The sequence below is a fragment of the Delphinapterus leucas genome, chromosome 15 (assembly GCF_059928025.1).
Source record: "Delphinapterus leucas isolate spDelLeu-1000000601 "Yukka" chromosome 15, BTC_Dleu_Yukka2, whole genome shotgun sequence".
Lineage (NCBI taxonomy): Eukaryota > Metazoa > Chordata > Mammalia > Artiodactyla > Monodontidae > Delphinapterus > Delphinapterus leucas.
The window spans coordinates 14,590,833-14,615,164 of NC_143143.1; the positions used below are offsets into that span (position 1 = coordinate 14,590,833).

Below are 24,332 nucleotides of genomic sequence, written 5' to 3' on the forward strand. Positions count from 1 at the left end.
AAGTCAAGGGTGTATGCTATAATCTCTAGTGTAACCACAAAAGAATAAAAGAATGTATAACTAAGAAGTTACTAGAGAGGAAAAAATTAAATAATAATTGAATAATAAATAATCCAAAAAGAGGTTAAAAAAAGGAAAAAGGAACAAAACAGGTGAGTCAAAAAGAAGATGGTAGATATAATACCAAATATAGTGACAATTACATTAAATGGACTAATGATTCTAATTTAAAGACTAAAATTGTCAGACTAAAGAAAAAAAACTAAATCTAACTTCATGGTGCTTTCAGTGACAAAGAAAGTTGGAAAGTATAAGGATGGAAAAAGATATATATAGCATGCAACATTTATCAAGAGAAAGCAAGTAGAGCTATACTGGTATCACACAAAGTAGACTTTAAGGCAAAAAGCACTGCTAATGAATTAAGGATAACAGTGTTAATCCACCAAGAAAATTCTAATGTGAGCCAACTGGTTAGAAATTAGTCATCACTGGGAGCTAAGAAGAATACACTGGCTGAAACCAATTCTGTTTAGGAAATCTATGGCAGCTCAAAGAAGGGTAGAACTACACAGTAACATAGAGCTTAAATACCGGACTGCTTTGCAATACAATAAAACACACATATGTACCTTATGGTGAGTTCTGAAATGCTTACACAAAATATTAAAACTTTAAAATCAAGAAATAACAGGTAGACAGATTTAGACAACAAAAACATACACATTAATAAAGATCAGAAGATATTCTGGGGTGATGTAGTGTTTACTAGACTGGGTAGTTTGGTAAAGCCACTAAAATTCATGACTATAAAAACTAGACTTCCTGAAATTAAACCCTCAGAAAAAGAAAAAAAATTTTTAAGTATTTTTCAGTACTCAGATTGTTCTCCTCCAAACACAGCTGAAGGGTTCACTGAAGACTGAAATTGAAATCTTTGTATTACATTTACCTAAATGGCAGACTCACCATTATAACCATTATTGGTGGTGTTTGGAACTGGAATTGATTGGACTAAAATCCAACCTCCTAGTCAGTTTTTCTGTCAGAATCTAAGAACTTTAAACTTCAAAAGAACCTCAACTTATTTCTCAAGCATTATTTTGTAAGAAATAAGTTGAGATTATATATATATATATATATATATATATATATATATATTTATATGGGGGGGGTCAGTTATTAGACCAACATACTGAAAAGGCAAAAATTCTTCTTTAGGGAAACAGGTTACAACCTCTTATGGGTAACAACAACAAGAAAATCTGCCTGCAATTTGTTCTCAAATATGTGCAAGAATAAAAGTAGGCTCTTGAAGAGAACTTATTTACAAAACAGAAACAGAGTTACAGATGTAGAAAACAAACTTATGGTTACCGGGGGGCGGGATAAATTGGGGGATTGGGGTTGACATATACACACTACTATATATAAAACAGATAACTAATAAGGACCTACTGTATAGCACAGGGGACTCTACTCAATACTCTGTCATGGGCTGTATGGGAAAAGAATCTGAAAAACAGTGGATATATGTATATGTATAACTGATTCACTTTGCTGTACACCTGAAACTAACACAACATTGTAAATCAACAATACGCCAATAAAAAATAAAATAAAATAAAATGAAAGTAGGCTCTTGGGAGAAAGTGGTGTCTACTTCATACAGCTGATATTCAAAGGACTTAATTTCAATTTTGTCTCTCATCAGCCTCTCTTAATTTCCTGGGGCAGGTAACATCACATGATGCTTTGTAAAGGTATCAGCAGCTAGCATGTCGTATAAAAATACTTTGCCATCTGATTATTCCTTATAAATGATATTTAAGATGTGTCCATTCATAACTATACAACATTTGAGACCACAAGTGAAATCTACACACTTATCACACTACAACCCCAGCTGCAAAGGCTAATTAATTTACACAAATACATAATCCAATTTGCTAAGTAAAAGCCAAGCATATTACTTCCTGAGACACTAAGTATAATGGATTTTAGACATTCTGTTTCATTGGCCTATTTTTTGTTTGTTTGTTTTCACATTTTTAATTTGTATTCTTCTTATAATATCCTATTCAAAACTCAAGTCACTAGCCTACCTAATTTTTCAGGAACCTATTTAACAATGACAAAAGCTCTGTGGAAATGTAATTAAGGAAACACTATGTTACATAACTATATTTAGGCAAGGACAGTTCCACCCATTGTTTACTAATTAAGGATGAATAAGGATGTTCTCTACTCTTTAGTTTTGTAGGCTAGGTCACAATTTACAATATACTGTAGGAACTATATTACAATACTTCAAAATAAAATAATCTGGCATAACCTGGAATAGTCTCATATGAAAACTCACAATAAATAATGGTTTACTTATCTGTACAACTCTAATGCAATACAATTCCTAATAAAACATGGAATAAGATTTAAGAACATATACACCTAGCGATGTCACTACAGAGGCATAACCTAAATTCATCCCAAATCATAGCAGTGAGATCACCAGCTAAAGTTTTACTCTAAAATATAAATATAGACCTCTCTTTCCAGAATGGCACACTATCTTTAAAACTGTATCATCGTGGTTTTCCTGATCCGATGAGACAAATTTGTAACAAATAGAAAGAAAAAATATATGCATTTCAGATGCAAACAAACACATAAAATAATATTCCCACTTTTCTAATCCTGATAGATGCCTAGAAGATGTATGTTTCCCAGCTTTATAAACTATGGCCAAATGCCCTGAACTTGTAGCTCTCAGCTCATCTTCTGGATGGAAGATTCAGAACTGTTCAAGGCCCTTCTGCAGTGGTGGGTTCTAATACTGGCCAGTGGGTTTACCTCTATTAACTGTATGGTCTAGCTCCATCTGTGCGCCCAGTCTAGTCCACCTCAAGCAGTATAAAGTCATATGTGCAGACCACTGAGTCTGTCAGACTACCTGAGTTCAAATCTCCATCACCTCTTGTATGACCTGGAACAAGTTACTGCTGCGAACCACATTTCTTTGTATTTTTCTTTTAAGAAAGGGAATAAAGGAAGATGACAACATTGAGATAATGCATGTAAAGAGCTTATTATTAGCACATGCCTGGCCCATGCTAGCACTTGATAAGTTCTAACTAATTACTTAAAAGGTCAACTTTTTATTTAGCTTGAGCAAAATACAGATACATTAATTTACTGGACACTACATCTAAGATGAGTGGGTCTGTTCCCTTCTTAAAAATAAATTACAGGGCTTCCCTGGTGGCGCAGTGGTTAAGAATCCGCCTGCCAATGCAAGGGACACAGGTTCGAGCCCTGGCCAGGGAAAATCTCACATGCCGTAGAGCAACTAAGCCCGTGCGCCACAACTACTGAGGCTGAGCTCTAGAGCCCGCGAGCCACAACTACTGAGCCCATGTGCCACAACAACTGAAGCCTGCGTGCCTAGAGCCCATGCTCCGCAATAAGAGAAGCCACCGCAATGAAGAGCAGCCCCCGCTCACCGCAACTAGAGAAAGCCCATGCACAGCAACAAAGACCCAACACAGCCAAAAATAAATAAATAAAATAATTAATATTAATTAATTACATGCCTGGACTTTTCAAGCCAATGCTCTCTGTGCTGGAGCTAACACCCCAAACCTACTTCCAGAAATGAATCTTGGTATTCACTGATATTCCTTCAGCCCATCTGAGTGTGGAGGTGAAGTGACTTTTACTTAAATATTTGTCAGTCTCCTCCATTTTCATACCCCCCACGATAAAGCATGCCTGCTAAAAATATGGCTCTGTGATTAACCAACAACACAAAAAATGTATGTACTTAAGGAACTTGTTGGGAAGCACCAACACAAACACCACTGCTGATAAATTAACAAAAGCTCCACTGAGAAATAAAACATTTATGAAAGGTAACTTGAAAAATGTGTAATCCCCATCTACTTATCTAGATAATGTAAAACAGATCCTTAAATTAAATCAGTCTACAGAGCTAAGTGCTTAGTCCACATTATTTTGCCAACACCAGAACTGTTTTTATTGAATTATGTTTTGATCTTACGTCGTCACCCTACACAATGAGGCAATGAGGAATTTTACTAAAAAACAAAGTAAAACACAACACAGCCCTCTGAAATGCATGCTGTATTTATACTTAAGGATGTAGTTGAGGAGTTTCTCAATACAAGGCATCTTTGGGAATCCAAAGGAGAAACTGGTCTTTTATCTTATGGTCACTGAACCATGTAACTGATTACATTTCTTTCTGAACTGGCTACTAAAAAGCAGAGTCAAATTTGTGGCCCTCTAACAAATACTTAAGACTTCAGTGCAAGTACTTTGTGTACAGATCTCATTTCTGTTTCCATCTTAATTTTTCTCCCACAGTCCTAAATCCATCACCCCTTTATTTCTGTCTGTTACCAAAAGCATGTTGTTTGTACCTTTGTAAGTCATTATGAATCCTTTCTGGAACACGAGGTGATATAAGTAAATGGTATGCTCCACTTAAAAAACAGTATAGCACAATAGGGAGATATTTTCTTCCATTAACAAACACGTTACGAGTTCAATTTCTAGAGGCATTATCTTTCTTGTGTTCCAAAAGAAAAAAAAGCAAGTGTTGTAGCAAACATTATATTTAAAATTAGGAAATTCTAACAACAGAGGAACTACCAAAATAAAACACTTTCATTATGTATTTTTAACTGTGGAGCACACAGAAGCTTGTAAATATATCCCATGTAAAAATCCCCCAAAAGTCATTTTTATTTTTAAAATACAGACGAAATCACCACAAATGCAGTTGCATTTGAGTATTTATTCTGAATGAGAACTGAATAGGCTAGCTTCAAAAATGATTTATAAAATTTTTGTACAGCTCCTTCTGAGTTGCCCTGTGCCTAGCACAGGGGATGCTGCCAACCATTCCTTACTGGGAGACAGCACAGAATTTAAAGCCCCAAATGCTCTTGCTACATTCCTGCTTCAGGGATTTCAGTAATCTTATTGCTGTCATCGGAACAAAACAAAAAGCTTAATATTCTCTTAGTGGGTAAAATTTTACCCTATCATGAACTCATACTTAGCATTCTGATCATAACTTCTAACTACAAATTTATCTAATTAATTGATTATAATTATAGTCCTTCACCCTCCTAGTGACCACAAACAAGTGAGCTATGCTACCAGAGACTTGAAAAACTGTTTTACTACACAATAAAAATTACACTGCCTACCCCAACAACAGTAACTTCATCAACAACAGGAATCTCCCAGGGTAACTTGAAAGCAGCACCATAAAGTATAGCCTTTTCTTAAAGCATTTTAGGAGCTTTATCTAAATAACAAACAGATAAAATAAGAGCCACATAATATTATGTGGGATAAAGATGAGTCAATTGTTGTTTCTCCTAAGTGTTTATTCAACAAACAATAGTCTAGATTATTTCAAGGCCTTTCAGTCATGTGAAACAACATACATTATGTTCCTACAATGCTTTATGACAGAAATGAACATTTAATATGACTTTCAAAATGTTTGGCCTCTATTGTGAAACTTTTTTTTTAGGGTGGCAACTTTATTGCTGGGTTAAGAAGCTACTTAAGAGCATTTCTATTCTACCTCACAGAATAGACAGCTATGTTATGGCACATAGGTACCTCCTATATTTTAGGGATGGGTCATCTCTGCTAGAGATGTTTACTTTGCAACCAATATAAACACATGTGCCAAAAATTAAACTCACATTGTCAACACAGAAATTCTATGTCTCTAGCCAAAGACTGAGAAGAGTAAATGAAACAAGACCTTAGTTCTTCTATACATAGATATTAAAATAAGTACCGGTCAAGTCTTTTTTTCACTGAAAATCAACATCAGAAATCAATGATTTCTCATCATCCTCATGGAACACTCATGAATGCCTGACTTGGATTGAGATGCAAAGAGATAAAAGCAGAATTCCTGTTTATAGAAGTTTACAAATAAGCAGGGTCACACACTCTCATACAAACAATTAGTAAATGAATATAAAATTCAATTCAGGGCTTCCCGGGTGGTGCAGTGGTTGAGAGTCCGCCTGCCAATGCAGGGGACACGGGTTCGTGCCCCGGTCCGGGAAGATCCCACATGCCGCGGAGCGGCTGGGCCCGTGAGCCATGGCCTCTGAGCCTGCGCGTCCGGAGCCTGGGCTCCGCAACGGGAGAGGCCACAACAGTGAGAGGCCCGCGTACCGCAAAAAAAAAAAAAAAAATCAATTCAAACATTTAACAAGCAGAAACGATTAAAATACAAGCTAGCACATAATCAAACACTATACGGGGCACAATCCTCATCAGCCACATAGCAGCCCGCGTGTTAAGCAGGCAAATAACCCTCCTTAAAACCCTTCCCTGGTTCTGTCACCATCAGAGAAACGCCCAACAATCTCCTGCATCTCTGCCCCTATCTGCCCCCCGCCTCTGCCTGCATTTTTTCACTTTTCAAAAACCACCTCCTGGGAGTTGCTGGCCTCTTCTCCTTTAGTTGCCCCACGTCCACATTCCCACTACCTCTAAAATTCTCACCCCACCTTGTTAGGCTGAATGTTACTCATTCTTCAAGACACTTCCAGAAATATTCCCTGGTACCTTCCTCCACCCTCCATGCCCTGCAGTCCCTCAAGACACCTGGGGTGTCCCCCCTCTGGGCTCTGCTGCTCACCACACTGCATGGCGAGTATCCTCGCTGTCCCTCTCTCCTGAAGTGGCTAACTTCTAGAGAGAAGAAAATGATTGCTTGGAAGGTCAATAAAAATTCATATCCTTGAACACCTAAATCTTCCACCTAAGAACCAGTAACTCTTAAAATTAACATTATTTATCATTAAAGGGATTAAGTAAAATCAAATCTCCTTGCAACTCCAGCAAGCTTTCTTGGTACAACTATTTTAATTAGTAACCTTGATAGATTTTGGGGGGTTTGTTTTGCAGTTTTAGATTTACTGAGAAAACAGGTACAACTATTTTTTAAACTCAAACAAAACTCTTCAGATCCAAAAAAAAAAAAAAAAAACTATTCCCCAGTGATGCTGTGAACTCATCCTGACAAATTTTCACATCTAATCTCTCTGCTAGGCGAGTCCCGGCGCCCAATGACACATTTCCCGACCACAGGGCTTGGTCACCAGCGCTGAGACACCACCAGCAGGCTCTGACCTATTCTCTGAAGCGCCTGAGTCCTTCCACCCTGTCGACTAAACTTCCGTGATGGGCATCACCTCTGCTCTCCTCCGAGACGATTCGGAAGCAGGGACTTCTGCTCCTAACCCCAGGCCCACAACTTCGCCCTCAACCACGGGGCGAAAGTTAGGACCAGTCTTCCAGTCCCCGCGCTGCGAAAGAGAGCATCCTCCCACCTCCAGGACCTTTCCCTCCCCGAGACAGACGCGGGTCCCTGAGGTCCCGGCGCCCCTGCCCAGGCCGGGCTGCGACAGGTCCCCGAGGGGCTCGGGTCACGACCCGCTCGGTCACCACTACAGGTGTCCCTCGGCACTCCGCCGACTGGACAGTGAGGAGGGAGCCGTTTGGAGCACAGCCATCCCGCGATGGGTGGACGGGTGGCAGGCGGCGGCCAGGAAACGATACGCGTCTGCCCGTCGGAGCTGGGCCAGGCCTCGGAGAACTTGGCGACGAGCGCCCGAAACAGGCAGGCCGAGCACGCAGAGGATGAGGGGGGCCGGCGACGGCCTGGGACCGGCCAGGGCCGCGCCGCCGGGCCCCGGGCTGAGCCGGAGGGCGGCAGGAGGCACCGGTGCGAGACGGCCCCAACCAGGTGTACAGCCCGGACCAATGACCCAGTAACCGTCACCGGTACGGCGCCGCCGCCCCACTGCCCCGACGCCGCCCTGGGCCCCCGTCTACCCGCCCCGTACCTCACCTGCTGCTCCACCGACGTCCAGAACGCCGCTCTCTCAGCGTCGCTAGAGTAGGTCCGGGTGCTAGTCACAACCCGCCCTCACGCCGGCCCTCCCTCTCGCAGCCCCGCCCCCGGCGCCGCGCGCGCACGCCACGCACGCACGGACGTCACTTCCGGGGTCTCTGCGCGCCGCCGGGGGGATGAGGGTGGCAGTCCGAGTCTGCCCTGGGTGGAGAGGGGGTGCGAGGCTGGCGTGGATGACGGCACCGACAAAGCCGTAGGGCGAAGGGAAGGAGGCGGCTTCGACGCTGGCCCCGGGGCGCTGACCTGGAGCCTTCGGGAGCCAGCGGAGAAGCGGGTGTTTTCCTTGTCTTTTCCTCAACCCCTGCTACCAGGATCCCACCAGGAGTAGCCTGAGGGTGACACTGCCCATTCTTAGCTTGGAATGGGAGGCGGTGGCAAAGGCTGCGGCAGAGCGGTGTTTGGGCCAGTGGAGGTTCCATCCCGTAGGGAATGAGGCTGCCTGAGAAACTAATGAATCCCATCGCTTCACACGGATTTTAGGATTTTAAAAGTTCTTTAGTTAGAGGACTTAAAAGAGATTGGCTGATCTATTAGCCGGTTTTACAGCCGAGCATAACTGAGTGCCAGAAGTTAAATACGTTAGCCAGTGTCACACAGTATTAATGGTCGAGTTATAAATGGAATCCAGTTCTCCGTGATTCCCATTTCAGGAATGTTGGAGACAGCAGCTGCCTCTGTATTCTGGATGCCATCTATGGCACAAAGGGCAGCCACGACTGGAAAATAAATAAAGAGACAGAAGAGAAAATACTATATAGTACAGTGTCTGGGAGGGAGCCCTGGGTTGGAATCCCAGGTTTGCTAAATGCTGCCTCTGTGATTTTGGACAGTTTGCCTAATATCTCAGTCTTTGCTCGTTATTTGCAAAATGGAGATTGATTTGTTCCTCAAATTATTCCTAAACGCTGGAAGGTAGCAGAATATGCCACCCCAAAATATGCCTCTTTGACATAAGGCTTATTCTGAGAAAGTAAACACAGAGAAGCCCTGAAAATAAACTAGAAGTTAACCTTTTGTAAGGGAAACATACATTTATGAAGGAAATCGCTATTTGTAAAAGTGTCTCCCCCTCTGTACCTGGAAGAAAAGGACAACTCTAATAAATCACTAGAGACTCATCAGTGGAGAAGACACTGACTTAAATCTGTATAACAAACTTCTTAGCTTGTTTATTTTTCTTTCCCTGGTCACCTCCATAACTGGTCTCCACCCTCCCCCCACCCCACCCCCCCAACAGACACCTTTCCTTGTTTGTCTTCACCGGAAAATGGTATTTAAGTTGGCATTCTAAGCCTTTTCCCTGGGTATCTCCTATGTATATGTGAGGTATACATGTTAACAAATCTCTATTTGTTTTCCTCTTTGTTACTCTTTTATTATAAGGGTTTCAGCCAAGAACTCAGAAGAACAGAGGGAAAATTATTTTCCCTCCCCTACAGTACCTAATGTATGCTAGGCTGAGGATACCAGACTATTAAAAAAAAAAAAAAAGTACCTAAGCTGAGAAGCTTACATTCTAGGGAAGAGGTGGAGGAGCCACCAAACAATACATTATTTACAAAAGTACATAGGATAGTGACCATTGCTATGGAAAAGAATAACGCAAGGGAGAGGGATAGCCAGTGCAACCAAGAAGTTTGATGTTTTAGGGTGGACAGGAAAGCCCTGGCTGAGAAGATGACCAGAGCAAAGGGTTAGGGAGCTAGCTATACTACAATACTATGCAAGTATTTGGGCAAGAGTGTTCTAGGCACAGGGAACAGCAAGTGCAAAGGCCCTCCTGATGCCAACTTCTGTAGCTGTAGCAGTGAATTGAGGAGAGAAAGGAGAAGAGATCAAAAGGTAAGGGGCAAACTCCAAAGTCAAAGTGGGAGGGGACTAGCAAAAGTAAGGACAAAGTCTGACTCATTGGGGCCATTAATGCAACAAACTACCACACTTCCCTCTGGGAGGAGGGGTGGCAGTGAAGGATATTGGAAAGGGGCACCAAAGGTACAGTCAACTGAGCAGGCAATGTTTTAGTTCTTGAGCTGGGTGATAGGTATATGGCTACTCACTGTATTATTCTTTATTTCAATTTATGTGTTGTTTTGCATATTAACTTATAAAAATCAGTCCCATTGGAAAAAGTGAAGATAAAAGAGAGCTAAGAGTAAATCCTGGAGTGTGTCAAAAGAAAAAGAGCCATCAAAGAGAAAAAAAAAAGAGGAAAACTAAAAAAGAGGAGTAATGTGGAGGCTAAGGAGAGAGAGAAAGCCAAGGGATTGATCAGATGAGTCAAATTCTGCAGAAAAGTTAGGTAAGATGAATCTACCAGAGAGAAATGAAAACATACTAATAGAAGTGCTTAAACTACACATCCTTGTCTTGTTCCCAATCTTAGCGAAAAAAACTTTCAGTCTTTCACCATGATATGATGTTACCAGTGGGTTTTTCATACATGGTCTTTATCATGTTGAGGAAGTTCCCTGCTATTCCTGGTTTACTGGGTGTTTTTCTAATCAAAGGGTATTAATTTTTTAACTTTATTTTTAATTGTAAAATATACATAATATACAATTTACATGCAAAGGAGTGAAGTTGGACCCTTACCCAACACCGTGTAAAAAAATTAACTCAGAATGGATGAAAGACCTAAATGTAAGAGGTAAAATTTAGAAGGAAGCACGGAGGAGAAAAGCTTCATAACATTGGATTTGGCAATAATTTATTAGATATGACACCAAAGGCACAGGTAATAAAAGAAAAAAATAGACATATTGGACTTACCAAAATTAAAAACTTTTGTGCATCCAAGGCAACAATCAACAGAGTATAAAGGCAACTCACAGAATAGGAAAAAAATATTTGCAGATCACCTATCTGTGATAAGGGATGGTTATCCAGAATATATAGAGAACTCCTAAAATTCAACAACAAACCAATTTACATGAGATGTCTTTCCATTTATTTACATCTTCTTTCATTTCTTTCAGCAATGGTTTTGCTGTTTTCAGTGTACAAGTCTTTCACCTCCTTAATTAATTCCTAAGTATTTTATTCTTTTTGATGATATTGTAGGTAGAACTCTTTTCCTAATTTCCTCTTTGGCTTGTTCATTATTAGAAATGCAACTGATTTCTGTGTTGATTCTGTACTACTACATTGCTCAATTCATCTGTTGCTTCTAACAGGTTGTGTGTGTGTGTGTGTGTGGTGGGGGGGAATCCTTAGGGTTTTCTACATATAAGATCATATCAGCTTCAAACAGATAATTTTACTCCTTCCTTTGCAGTTTGGATGGCTTTTCCTTTTCTCGCCTAGTTGCTCTAACTAGAACTTCCAATACTATATTGAATAGAATTGGCAAAAACAGTCATCCTTGTCTTCTTTCTTATTTTAGCAGATAAGCTTTTAATCTTTCACTGCTGAGTACAATGTTAGCTATGGGTTTTTTATATGTAGCTTTCTTATATCTATATTCCTAGTTTTTTGGAGTGTTTTTATCATGAAAGGGTATTAAATTGTGTCACAAGCTTTTTCTGTATCAATTGAGAAGATTGGGTAGTTTTTTCAATATAGTGAATAACATTTGATCAATTTTCATATGTTGAACCATAATTGTATATTCCGGGAATATATCCCACTTGGTCACAGCATGTAACCTTTTTAATATGCTGCTGAATTCTTCGTTAGTATTTTGTTGAGGAATTTTTTTTTTTGGTGGTTCTGTAACTTTATTGAACAAGCACAGTTAGTTCTCATCCACATTAACTGTCTGTAGATTTTTGAAAGTGGTGACAGATACATAGGTAACCAACATATAGAGCTTGTTTGGTGAATCTTCATCTTCATTACGTTTTCTAGACAACCGCACATGGATATGTATAGGACATTCCTTATTCCTTTGGCCCAGACAGCTTTGTTGATCCTGGTGTCAATGCATACATATGGAGTTCCCATCTTCTTCACGGCAAACTTCCGGATTTCTCTGAGTGCCTGAGGGGCACGCTTCTTGAAACCCACTCCATGGATGCGCTTGTGAATGTTGTTGGTGTATTCTCTGGTCACCACCTTGTTGACGGCGGACCGGCCCTTCTTCTTCTCACCGCCCTTCCTTGCCGGAGCCACCTTGCCCGTCCCGGGTTGGAAAGGGAGGATTTTTATATTAATGTTCTTAAGGAGTACTGGTCTGTAGTTTCCTTGTAGTGTCTTTATCTGGCTCAGTATTAGGGCAATGCTGGCCTCACTGAATAAGTTAGAAAGCATTCTCTCCACTTTCAATTTCTTTCTGAAGAATTTGAGAAGGATTATTAGTTGTTTAAGCATTTGGTAGAATTCACCAGCAAAGCCATAAAGTCCAGGGCTTTTACTTGTTGGGAAACTTCTGACTACTGATTCAATCTCCTTACTAGTTATAAGTATATTCAGATTTTCTATTTCTTTGTGATTCAGGCTTGGTAGGATTTATGTGTCTAGGAATTAGTTCATTACATTTAGTTATTCAATTTGTTGGTGCACATATATTCATAGAATTCTCATAATCCTTTTCACTTATGTAAAGTCAGTAGTAACGTCCCCTCTTTTATTTCTGATTTTAGCAATTTGTTTTCTCTTTTTCTTAGTCAATCTAGCTAAAGACTTGTCAATTTTGATGATCTTTAAAAAAACCAAGTTTTGGTTTTATTGATTTTCTATATTCTCTTGTTTTCCTATTCTCTATTCCATTTTCTCTACTCTAATCTTTACTTTCCACCTTCTGCTAGCTTTGGTTCAATTTGCTCTTCATTTTTCTAGTTCCTTTAAGGTGTACAGTTACGTTATTGATTTGAGATCCTTCTTTTTTAATGTAGATGTTTATGGCTACAAATTTCCTTCTGAGCACTGCTTTCATGTCATTCCAAAGGTTTTGTACGTTGTGTTTTCATTTTCATTTGTCTCAAAGTATTTTTTAATTTCCCTTGTGATTTCTTCTTTGACCATTGGTTGAGAGCATGTTTTTTAATTTCTACATTTTTGTGAGTTTCCCTCTGTTACTGATTCTAGTTTCATTCCATTGTGATTAGAAAAGATACTTTGTATGATCTCAACCTTTCAAAATTTACTAAAGGCTTTTCTTTGTGGCCCAACATATGTTCTATTCTGGACAATGTTCTGTGTGTATCCACTATTGTTGGGTGAAGTATTCTATATATGTCTGTTAGGTCTCATTGGATTATAGTGTCATTCAAGTACTCTCTTTCCTTACTGATCTCGTCTCTGGTTGTTCTATCCGTTATTGAAAGCGGGATAGTGAAGTCTCCAACTCTGATTGTAAAACTGTTGTTATCTCCCTTAAATCTGCCTTTTTTTTGAGTTTCATATATATTTGGTGCTTGGTTATTAGGTGTATATATGCATATAATTGTTACATCATCTTGTTGGATTAAATCTTTTTCAATCTATAATGTCTTTCTTGTCTCTTATAACTTTTTAAAAAATTATTTACTTATTAATTTTTAAATTTTTGGCTGCACTGGGTCTTCATTGCTGCTCATGGGCTTTCTCTAGTTGCGGTGAGCGGGGGCTACTCTTTGTTGCGGTGTGCAGGCTTCTCATTGTGGTGGCTTCTCTTGTTGCGGAGCACGGGCTGTAGGCGCGCGGGCTTAGTTGCTCCGTGGCATGGGGGATCTTCCCGGACCAGGGCTCGAACCCATGTCCCCTGCATTGGCAGGCGGATTCTTAACCACTGAGCCACCTGGGAAGTCCAACCTTTTTTTTTAATGTAAAATCTATTCTGTCTAACAATATAGCCACCCCAACTCTCCTTTGGTTACTGTTTTCATGGAATATATTTTTCCATCCTTTTACTTCCAGCCTCTTTGTGTTTTTGTATCTAAGGTGGATTTCTTATAGAGAGCAGATAGATGGAACATTTTGGGAAATAGGTTCTGCCAATCTTTAAATTGGAGAGTGTAATCTATTTACATTTAAAGTAATTGCTACGACTGACTATATTAAAAAGCAAACAAACAAACAAAATAAAGTAATTGCTGCTAAATAATGACTTACTTCTGCCATTTTGCTTCTTGTTTTCTATATAGCTTATATATTTTTTTATCAATTCTTCCATTACCTCATATTTTGGTATTTAATTGTTTTTCTGTAGCCTACCATTTTCATTTTCTGTACATTTTTTTCGTTATTTTCTTAGTGGTTACCTTTGGGATTACAATTGACATTTTGAACTCATAACAACTTAGTTTGAATAATACCAACTTATTTAAAATAGTATATACTCTGCTTCCAATACAACTATGTCCCTCTCATTTTATCCTGTTATTGTCACAGATTTCATCTCTATAAATTGTGTGCCTATCAGCACAGGTTTATAATTAATGTTTTATGCATATATGTCTTTTAAATCACATAGGGGAAAAGAGAGGAGTTATAAACCTTTAGTACAATAATGCTTTTACGTTTACCTAGGTATTTGTCTTTACTGGTGTTCTTATTTCTCCATGTGGCTTCTTCTGGTGTCCGTTTTTCTTCAGCCCAAAGAAGTCCTTTTAGCATTTCTCACAGAGCAGGTCTACTAGTAACGATGTCTTAATTTCTCCTTCATTCTTGAATAGTTTTGCCAGATACAGAATTCTTGGTTGACAGGTTTTTATTTCAACACTTTAAATATGACATCTGACTCCCTTCTGGCTTCCATAGTATGTGACGAATTGGTTCTCTCTTGCTGCTTTCAAGATTCTTTTTCTTTGGCTTTCTACAGTTTGATTACAATGTGTTTTGCTGTGGGTCTCTATGACTTTTTTTTTTTTTTTTCGGTACACGGGCCTTTCACTGCTGTGGGCTCTCCCGTTGCGGAGCACAGGCTCCAGACGCGCAGGCTCAGCGGCCATGGCTCACGGGCCCAGCCGCTCCGCGGCATGTGGGATCTTCCCAGACCGGGGCACGAACCCGTGTCCCCTGCATTGGCAGGCGGACTCTCAACCACTGCGCCACCAGGGAAGCCCTATGACTTTATCTTACGTGGAGTTTTTTGAGCTTCTTGAACTTGTAGATTTGCCCCATTTTATCATTTGCACCCTCTCTATCTCACTTTCTTCCTAAAGAATTTAACTTGCAAATATCATGGTTCTTGATGCCGACATATTTCAGTGTGTATTTCCTAAGAATAAAGATATTCTCTGAGAAAAACCAAAGCAAAATTATCAAAATCAGGAAAATTAACATTGATAAAATCCTATTATTTAATCTATAGCCTTTATTCAATTCTCAATTGTCCCCAAAATGCCCCTTATAGCTATTGTTTTTCCTGATCCCAAATCTAACCCAGGATCACTTAAGTGCCATGTCTCTTTAGCCTTCTTTAATCTGGAATAGTTCTTCCATTTCAATTTGTCTTTCATAATCTTGACGTTTTTGTAAAGTATAAGACGGTCATTCTAAAAGATGTCCTTCACTTTGGGTTTCTCCGACTTTTTCTCATGATTAGATTCAGGTTATTCACTTTTTGGCAGAAAAATCACTGGCATAATGTTGTATTCTCCTCAAGGCATTGATAGGTGATGTGCATGATGTCTGTTTGTCCCATTTTGGCTAACAACTTTGGTTAATGATTAAGGTGGAGTCTTTCAGGTGTCTCCACTGTGAAGTTACTATTTTTACCTTTATAATTAATTAGTAATTTATAGGAAAATACTTTGATGATTAATGATGATTCAGTTATAATTATGATGGTTGCTAAATGGAGGTTTTCTAACCCCATCATTCTTTCTCTATATTTATTAGCTGACATTTTACTCTAAGAACTTTCCTTTCTACCTCTTTTATGTAATTATTTATTCGTGTCAACATGAATTCATGGATTCTTATTTATTCAATGGGCTATAACCCATTGCTATAATTATTTATTTTCATGTTCAAATTGTCCTATCATTTCAAATTTTAATGATGTGTGACTAAGACAGGAATTTTGACTTTATATAACATTGAGCCATTATTTCTTGCAGCAATTATATAGTTCCCTGTGCTATACAGTAGGACTGTTTATCCATTCTAAATGTTTGCATCTACAAACCCCAAATTCTCAGTCCTTCCCTTTCCCTCCCCCTGCCCCTTGGCAACCACAAGTCTGATCTTTATGTCTGTGACTCTGTTTCTGTTTTGTAGGTAAGTTCATTTGTACCATATTTTAGATTCCACATATAAGTGATATCATATAGTATTTGTCTTTCTCTATCTTACTTACTTCACTTAGTATGATACTCTCTAGTTGCATCCATATTGCTGTAAATGGCATTTTTTGTTCTTTCTTATGGCTGAGTAGTATTCCATTGTATATATGTACCACATCTTCTTTATCCATTCATCTGTCAATGGACATTTAGGTTGTTTCCATGTTTTGCCTATTGTGAATAGTGCTGCTTGAACATAGGGGTGCATGTTTCTTTCTGAATTATAGTTTTGTCCAGGTATATGCCCAAGAGTGGAACTGCTGGAACATATGGTAATTCTATTTTTAGTTTTCTGAGGAACCTACATACTATTCTCCATAGTGGCCACACCAAGTTACATTCCCACCAACAGTGTAGGAGAGTTCCCTTTTCTCCACACCCTCTCCAGCATTTGTTATTTGTAGACTTTTTAATGATGGCCACTCTGACCGGTGTGAGGTGGTATCCCATTGTAGTTTTGATTTGCATTTCTCTAATAATTAGTGATGTTGAGCATCTTCTCATGTACCTACTGGCCACCTGTATGTCTTCTTTGGAGAAATGTCTATTAAAGTCTTCTGCCCATTTTTGATTGGGTTGTTTGATTTTTTGTTGTTGAGTTGTATGAGCTGTTTGTATATTTTGGAGATTAAGCCCTTGTCAGTTGCAACATTTTCTTGCAGCAGTTATATAAAAGAAACAAATCTTTCTTAATGAGACTTGCCTGGTTTGTAATAGTAAAATCACATCACTATCATAGAGAAGGAGAATTAAATTTTCTACTTGCTATATGATAGGACACATATCAGTTCATCAAAAACTAATATCAAACCATTTAATATATACATTGAAGAGAAAAGGAGCTAAAACTTGACCCTCTCCCCCTTTTTTCCTACTTCACCCCACAGAGGAAATTATTTTTTTTGTTGGTTTTTGCAGAATGCAAGACTTTAAGAAACCATTAACAGCTAGAGGTCTGTGCTAAACTCATAGACGTGGCTATGACTAATGTCTGCCAGTGAAAACAGAGGTCCCTATCAGAAGAGAGAAAGAGTACACACTTTTGTAAAACTAGTAGAGGATGTGTGGTTTTTGTCTACCTAGCTTCTTTTGGGGGAACCACACCTCCCTACATTATTAGTCCACAGAGTTCAGCCATTGATGACCCTATCCCTTGGCTCCAAGAATAGGCATGTGAGCTCTGCCATTGCCCTGGCCTCAACAAATGCGTGAGGATTGCCCATAATTCCTTTCTAGGACTTCTCTAGCTTTCAGGAAAGTGACGCTCTCTCTTCTCTGGTTTTCTGGCAAAGGCGATCTCTGCAGCAGTAGATAAAGGCTGCCTAAGAATGAAGCAACCCAGGGGAACGCCTCAGGGATAGACTCTGGGAGATAATCAGATTAGTGACAGCAGAAGGGCTCATCAAATTGCCAAGTTCCCAAGTGAGAAGCAATCCAGGAACCACGTAACTTAAGCCATTTTCCATAGGATCCAAAATCAAGGAAAACAGATCATTCACATAAGCGAAGGAGTACATTCTGTCTTGCTGAACCATATTGTGGTCAACCATGACTCAAATCTATAAGCATTATAGAATCAATCAGCTAAAAAACCCAAGACCTCCATCTTACTTTTCCTTTTTTTTTTTTTAACGTTTCTAAGTAGTCTTTATCATATCAAGAACAAGAGAGCTGAGGGCTGTATTTGCTTAAATGTGGGAAAGGCTTATTAATCTGTTGATAAATAGTTAGAGGCATGTGTATCTCAAAAGGCAGCAGAAACTATTTTTAAATAGTTTTGTGGAACATATTTTTAATGGAATACTATCAAATTTTTAAAGGGGGGGAGGGGCAGCTGTACATGAACTGAAATGAACAGATCTCCAAAAGATAATGTTAAATGAAAATAGTAAGGTGGTAAAACATGTGGTATGCTACCTTTGCACTTCATTATATATATTCTCCTAGGATGTATCTAAATCTCTTTCTAGAATAACGATATATATATATATAGATAACATATCCTGGGATAGATAGACAGATAGATAGATACAGTACATATAGGAAGAGAATTATTTTAAGGGATTGGGCCATGTGACTGTGGAGGCTTGGTGGGTCCAAAATCTGATGGGGGAGGCTGGCAGGCTGGAGGCTCAGGAAAGAATTACAGTTCAAGTTCAAAGGCAGTCTGCTGATGAACCAGGAAGAGCTGGTGTTTCAGTGAAGTCTGAAGACAGATGGCTGTCAGAATTCCCTCTGCTTGAGGGAGGCTTTCGTTCTATTCAAGCCTTCAACTGATTGGATGAGGTTCACCCACATTATGGAGGGTAATCTGCTTTACTCCAAGTCCACTGATTTGAATGTAAATCTCATCCAAAAACACCCTTACAGAAACATCCAGAATAATGTTTGACCAAATATTTGGGCACTGTGGCCCAACCAAGATGACACATACAATTAGCTGTCATAACTCCACCCCCTGTCAACTTGGCACCCATATGCATCTCCTTATATCAAACTTAATCTCCATACTCAGTCTCTTTACCTGGTGGGGTGACCCAAACTTTCACTCACGAAAGGTCTGGGCCATTAGTAATCCTGCCTGGATTGGCTTGTTGCAGTTTCCCCCTGACTTTAATCACAGGCCATGGTAATACTAAGATGCTCCAAGTGGTCTCCTGTCCATATACTGGACAGATTGTTTAACAGATCTTGACTGTGAGCACCTCTTTTCCAGGCACTGACTGTTCCAAGCATTGGGATATAGGTGTGAACAACAGAGGCAAAATCTATGCCCTCGAGGGGCTTATTTGAAAGAAAATAGAGACATAACAAACAACTACTATTGGTAATAAAGGCTATAAAGAAATAGGGTAATGTGATAGATGGTAATGGGAGGGAGTATGCTTTAGATGGCATGGTCAGAGAAGGTCTCACTGAGTATGTAACATTTGAGCTGGAACATAAAATATGAAAAGGAGCCAGCCATAAATGAGAAGGGCGGGGGGAAGGGCATCCCAGGCAGAGGAAATGTCAATCACAAAAAGCTGAGGCAGGAACTGAAAGAAGGCCAGGGCGGAGGATGGGAAACAAGGAGCAGGGTGGTGTGTTGGGGCTGGACGGGTTGGCAGGAACCAGATCAAACATGGTTAGCCTTTCCAATTTCATTTTAAAAGCCAAGGGTTTGAACTTATTTACAAAACAGAAATAGAGTCACAGATGTGGAAAACAAACTTACGGTTACCATGGGGGAAGGGATAAATTGGGAGATTGGGACTGACACATACACACTACTATATATAAAATAGATAATAAGGACCTAATGTATAGCACAGGGAACTCTACTCAATACTCTGTAATGGCCTATATGGGAGAAGAATTTTTAAAAGAGTGGATATATGTGTATGTATGACTGATTCACTTTGCTGTACACCCGAAACTAACACAACATTGTAAATCAACTCTACTCCAATAAAAATTAATTTAAAAAAGAAAAAAGCAAAGGGTTTTAAGTCAGCATAGTGCAGGATCTAAACAACCGTTTCAAAAGACTATTCTGGAGAATAGGTTAGTCGGGGTAATTGAGAGCCAAATTAAGCCAGGAGGTCTTTGTAGTAACTCAGGATGAAAGATGATGGTGAGTCAAACAAGCGAATCTGTGAAAACTCGATACATCCTGAAGATGTATTCAAGTACTTGGTGATGGATCGCAAGGAGAAGGGGAAGGTGAAGGAGGGGAGTGAAAGGTGATGCAGGGTTTTGTTGACTGGGTGCATGGTGGTGCCATTTCCTGAGAGGGAGGAGGTGGAATGAGGATGTTTGGGGTGGGAGGGGAGATCAAGAATTCCATCTGGATGTATTATGTTTGAGATGGCTAACAGATATTGAAGTAGCAATATTTGGCAGGTTATTGGGTGTATAATTCGAGGCTGAGGCAGGAAGCCTGGACAGGAGTATAGATCTGCGGAGTCATGAGCACATGTAGATGATGTGCCAGTACTGACTGCCTTTTAGTCCCATATTCATCCTTCGTCGCCTCCGCAAAAATTGGGTTGGGACTTCGGAGTATTTTTTGCCTTTGCCGACTAACATGATATGATTCTTTGTTAGTAGAGGGCATTGGTGAGACACTGCAAGGAGGGAGATGTTTCCTTTCTGGTTCGGGTGTGCTTGCTCACAGCTCACACAGCTTCTCCAGCACCCAGCTCCTGCCATGCAGGGTAGTCAGCAGCACAAAGAGGCCCACAGCTTTCCCCGGCACTCCCCTGGGGTGGTTTTGCCATGGAGGGCCTCTGGCAAGACACCTCCCAAGGAACGGATTTTTCCAGCATCCCAGAGGGTGGGTTTCCAGCAAGTTCCCCCATGACTTCTCTACCGTTCGGTGAGCCATGGTCACGCCTTCTCCAAAAAAGGTCTGGGTATCAGCTCTGGGGGGACAGGGGTATTCGTCCTTGGACGCTCTATCTCTGCCCTAGCGGCTGCTTCTTACATCTGCTATTCCTATATTCTTTATAGTTATCTCTACTCTTTATTAGCCAATCCCTCATTACTCCAATCTTCTTATAATTAATAGCTATTTATATTAAAGATATAAGTTATTCAGATTACCGTGTGGTTTTTTCCCTCCTGACTAATACAAATGACTCCAAGTGCACGTCAGGCACGGAGACAGACGTAAGGTCCCAAGGAGCCTCTGTGTTACTTTCCATTTTGAACGGGTGGGATGTAAAGGCACATGGTTGGCAAAAGGGTGAGCAGGAGTTCAGTTTCTTCTTCTGGCACGCCAGTCAGCCGCTGTAAGAGAAGACTGTCCCTTTCTGTGTCTGCTCTGGGAAGCTCTGGGTTTTGGCTGGTCTCCACTGCACATGGGCACCTACCTGCAGCTTGAAGCGGCTTCTCTGTCAGCTACGACCAGAGCTGCCGTTCCTCTGCTGGCCTCTTGGGATCTTGCACATGTAATGCAGCATCTTCTGAAGCCAAAGTGTTTGAAAAACCTGACCTGCCCTCATTGTGTGGACCAAGATGCCAGTTTCACCTTGACCGCTCCAGGCGGCTGCACGGACAGACACTCACATGGTGCCTCTGGACCTTGAATCTGTTTATTACTGGGTTGGCCAAAAAGTTCGTTCAGGTTTGTGTACCAGCTTATGGAAAATCCCGAACGAACTTTTTGGCCAACCCAATGTATTCCAACTCTCATACCTATAAGGATTGCTGGCCTCAGCCAATCCCAGCATCATGGAGATGTAGGAACACGGAGCAGAGGCTGCCCATGCTGGTGCCTCCCTGGGACCCCTACTGAGGTACTGGAGTGTGCCTTGGAGGTATAGGGCCAGGAGAGGAGAAACGATGTACAGAGCTTTCAACTACCGGAACACTGGGTCTTCAGTAAGGGATCAGGTGAACCCACTTCCTAAAAGACAGAATGGTCAAGTGAGGAAGCTGAGGGTCATGAACGAATGGCCAGCACTGCCTATAAACCCCAGAAATCTGGGGGCACAGGTGAGTATGCCTGCCGGGACGGAGAGCAGGTGAGGGTACCTGCAGAGGAACCTCCAGGGGGCCCGTCTCCCTTTAACTTCAGGTCAGGGCAGAAGCTCAGCCGCATGTCTCAGGGAAGAGCCTGTTTGATTTAGTATGGCATCCCAAAACATACCACGTTTTAAGCAGAAATCAACACATATTTGCTGGCAGTGTGGAGGGCGGAGGAGAGAGGAGAGTAAGTCTCTAAACAAGAAAGGCACGGCACCCAGGTTCTAATTCTTGACTTTAATGCCAGGTGAGGGTACTGAGGCTCCATGCACCAAAGCGCTCACAGACAGGAAATGAACGAACACAGGCAGCGTTATCTTGTGTACACAAAGCCCACACTGTACAGAAGGAAGACGACTGACCACCCCGTGACCTCCCACTCCCAGAGGCAACTGCCTATCCCTCCTCCCCGTCTCTGTTCCCACCTCCTCTGACCGTCTGCCAGCCCGCCCTTCCTCCAATTAACATATGTATACATGTATGTTTCTTCCAGAATTCCAAAAAGTGCCTCTCCCACCCCAGTTCCCAACACTCTGGCTTCTGATGAATAAAGCCTCCCTCTTTTAAGGATCACGAGGCAGGCGCGCCACCTTCATGAAAGAGCCCCAGCAAAATGGTACCCGAGAAAGCTTAATCACTTGTAGCACAATCAAATACAGACAGAAGGTATGCAGAAGGATGATATCTGAAATTCTAACTGGGATCAAAATGATTAGTGTGAGTGGTTTTTGTTTTGTTGTTGTTATTTGTCTTAACCATTTCAGGATCCAACTTAGACCAAGATCACACAGTGAGGGTCACCCCACTCTGTGGCTTGCAGATGTCAATTTCCTAGTCCTCCAAGGAGCAACCCAGAACAGGAAGATTATATCACCTGAGCAGCCTGAGGCACAAGGCTCAGACAGCTCCCAGAACATCCCAAGCCCCAGAGAGAAAGAACAGAAATTTTCAGAGCACAGTCGACTGCTTTCCACGTGATAAGTGCTGGACAGCCTGGTGAATTCACCAGAGGTAGAATAAGGATGGTGACGATTCCTCTATGTCTTCTATTTAGAGCGTTACCCAGAGAATTCCCCCACCTGGGATGGTGTGCTGGGTTTCACTGTGGTTTTGTTTCAATCTTTTCAAACTTAGCTGCAGTTAAGTTTTTCATTCTTACTGAATTGCAGCTAGCATTGCACCATGCGGTCCTATTTCCTATAATTTTCACCTTCCCAACCAGTGAATGGAGCACCTGGGAGAAAAGGTACCCGAAGTCAAACATAAGGGAAGCTCCAAAGGCAGGCCCCTTGGTTTGACCCAAGGACGTTACACACAAGAATTCCATGAAGACAGACTTCCTTTCAATCTGGGAGAAGCAGCCGTCCTTTGGAGCCCTCCTTCCTTACCCAACGCTTCTTATGTTCTGGGCTTGGCCACTGACAGCTGAAAAGGGACCTAACTAGGAGAAGTCACTTCCTCAGAGATGACCTTTATTTGGAGGCGATCACCACAAACCCTCCACATCCAAGAGCGCTTCGCAGCCTGGCCTTGGCTTCTCAACAGACGATGGCTAAACAGGGCCACCGAATTCTTTTACTCCATGTAGAAGGAGCTCTAAGCTGGCCGCCAGTGTCCCTGCTCTGCCTGGGCTACTGGCCACAGCCCTGTCCCCCCACGACGGCACAGAGCACCTCCGCGAGGACAACACGGGGGCAGAGGAATGGAGGGGCTCCAGCAAGAGGCGCAGGGACAGCGTTCCTATCCAGCGTGCCTGAAGCCCCAAGCAAGTCTTCAGGGCCTGATTTTGAGCTGACTTGAGCTTGCGTGAACCAGTCCCTCCCTGTCTTATGTGTATGGACTCTCAATAACTGAGTGCTGTGATGCTCTGGGCCAGGGAAGGCAAGAGAAGGGGCCGAGGTCAGATCACTGCGGGCACTGGGCTTACCTATCTGCTCTCTCCTCACACTGGCTCCCTCCTGAAGAGCCTGCCTCAGTGTCTGTCAAAAAACGAACCTGTATTAGCGTTCAATCTATTTGCCGATCTGGGCAACTTAAATGAAAGACCCTTCTCTGAGGACAAGGCAAGAGCCATGCTGTCAGGGTAAGATCCAAGCAGGGACATCAGCTCCAGAAAAGCGACAAGCCACTTGTGGATGAGAACAAAGAGAGAACATGTTATCTCAGAACCTGAACGACTGACTGGACCATCCCCTTAGATGTCAGCCTGGACACCTGCTCCACGCACATAAGAATACAGTGTAAGAGCGGGGGACCATGCCCTGGAATCTTCCCATACAGGGGCCAAGGGGTCACTGCCCCGTGAAGGAGTTCAGCCAAGGTCCCAGGGCTTGGTCTTCTCTTCCTCAGCTCCCCCACTACCCTCCTCGCCAATCTGGTCTTGTAAGACTGAGACCGATGAGGCTGACAGAAAAAAAATCTCCCTACAACAACACCCAGGAGCAGTCAAGTTCAATCACGATTACAGAGAGAAGCCCTGCACGCAGCAAGGGAACGTCCCCGTTCCAGTGACTGGTGCTGCAGAGCATTTCCTCTAGGGGGCGCAGGCCCACACCCTGACTGGCTGCCCCAGACAGCGCGAGAAGGAAACGCAGTGGAACAGAAGCTGGTGGATCTTTTTCTCTCTGAATTGTGCA

The 24,332-nt window shown here is 41.5% G+C and overlaps 1 protein-coding gene and 1 pseudogene across 3 annotated transcripts in view; both read right to left on the reverse strand.

The window, feature by feature from the left end:
* Positions 1–8,018, reverse strand: part of RABGEF1 (RAB guanine nucleotide exchange factor 1) — a 64,988-nt gene extending 56,970 nt beyond the window's left edge. Inside the window, exon 1 of one of the 3 annotated variants that reach the window (XM_022588151.3) lies at positions 7,916–8,018. The gene's annotated coding sequence lies outside the window, so the exon portion shown is untranslated. Of the gene's footprint in view, positions 1–7,256; positions 7,872–7,910 lie in introns of those variants that run through there. The other 2 variants (XM_089895822.1, XM_089895823.1) reach the window with 2 other exon arrangements.
* Positions 8,019–9,435: 1,417 nt separating this feature from the next.
* LOC149747391 (large ribosomal subunit protein eL31 pseudogene) lies at positions 9,436–24,233 on the reverse strand (annotated as a pseudogene).
* Positions 24,234–24,332: the final 99 nt, after the last annotated feature.